Source organism: Cyanistes caeruleus, chromosome 7, assembly GCF_971803275.1.
Source record: "Cyanistes caeruleus chromosome 7, bCyaCae1.hap1.1, whole genome shotgun sequence".
Classification (NCBI taxonomy): domain Eukaryota; kingdom Metazoa; phylum Chordata; class Aves; order Passeriformes; family Paridae; genus Cyanistes; species Cyanistes caeruleus.
Window position 1 is genome coordinate 39,649,805 of NC_141707.1, and position 1,823 is coordinate 39,651,627.

A 1,823-nucleotide genomic window follows, 5' to 3' on the forward strand; every position below is an offset into this window, starting at 1 on the left:
CAAAGGGTGGAGGATGGAGACTGGAAGGTGGAATGTGGAGGATGGGAGATGGAAGATGAAGGATCGAGGATGGAGAGTGGAGGATGGAGGTTGAACAATGGGTGGTGGAAGATAAAGGATTGGAGGGTAGAAAAGGGAGGATTGAGGAGAAAGTGTGGGGAGTGGAAGATGGAGGGTGGAGGATGAAGGATGGGAAGTGGAGGGTGGAAAATGGAGGACTGGGGATGAAGGATGGGAAGTGGAGGATAGAGGATGAAGGAAGGGACGTGGAAGGTGGAAAATGGAGGATTGGGGATGTGGGGTGAAGGATGGAGGACGGAAAACAAAGGATCGGGGTTAGAGACCGGAGGGCTGAGGACAAAGAGTGGAGAGGGGAGGATGGAAGGAGGAGGAGGATGGAAGATGAAGTGTCCAGCAGGATTCCAGGCTGGATTTTTCCTGCAGTTTTCCAGAGCCATCCTAAGGTGGCAGAGTTGCCGTCTGCTGCAGGCTGGGCCCTGGGGCGGGCTGCTCTGCGATCCAAGGGGAGGAAAGGTATTCCAGGGAAACGAACATTTGTCTTGCAAAGCAGCCTGAGCTGTACAGGAGAGAGAAAGATCTGAGAGCAAATTAGCGAGTTACTAATTACAAATGTGCCAGCGCTGGAATATTCAGGTCATTACCAATTTGTAACTCGCTTTGAATCGCTCTGCGGCAGCAGATGAGCAGATGGTGAGAGATCCTGGCAGCCGGTGTCCCACCCTGCCAGGGAAAACGGGGGCTGGAAAAGTGCCCTGCCCTGGGCCAGGTGCCACCCCAGGGCATTCCCAGCTCCTGTGGGACACGGATGTGCCACCTCCTCCTTGGCCCCAGCAATTCCGGCCAAACTGCTGCAAAATCCATGGCATTAGAGGCTGGAGGGGTGGATTTGATTCCCCACGGCATCCCTGTGATGCAGGACTGGAAGTGCAGTCAGGAGGGATGGTTTGGCTGGAAATGGCTGTGTGGGGGTCACTGGTACCTGTCAGGGCACTTCCGATCCCTTCCAACCTTCCCAGCGCTGCCAGAGCACGAGAGATGCCTGAACCTGGGAATGTTTTGTGTCCTCAAGGAAAAAATGAGGTGTTGTTATCACTGGAATCCGATTTCAAATAATTGCAAATTCTATCCGATGTAGCTGGAGCCATTTCCGTTAATTCTCTGTGTTTCTTTTCTTGTAACATTTAGAATAAAAATGAATCCAGTGGGAAGTTATCCTTGGCTTTTCCCTGGGGGATGGACATGGGAGGTGAGCTGGTTTTGGAGGAGGGCAGAGCCACACCAGGATATGGAGAAGATCTCCAGCTGCTCCCCTTGGTTTATGCAGCCCATGAAAAGGAACATTGTCTGGACACGCCTGGCTCACCCTTTGGACTGGGAAGTTAAGCAGGACCAAAGCTGCTCATAAGGAAAATTTTACCCCATAAGCAGCAAAAATTAGGAATAACTCTGTTTGAGTGATGATTCCTCCTCTCCACTCTGTGGGAAGCAACATGGATGTGTCCATTGCAGCAACTCCAATTGCTCCCTTCTGGAAAACTTGGTCCTAATCCTTAAATCCCACCTGGAGAAATCCCAAGGAGGCAGGCACAGATTTCCAAATGAAAGAATAAATGGGAAGTCCCTCTGGAAGCTGTGCTCCTTGGAAAATGCCACCAGCTGCTCCTGGGGCTGTGGGAATGCTGCCAGGACAAGGAGCCCTTGGATTTTAGGAAGTGGGGAGAGCTGCAGGAGGTAGAGGGCAGGGATTCCATCCTCTCCATGGGTGTTTCCAGCTCAGCTCAGAGCACTGGGAGGAAGAAAGT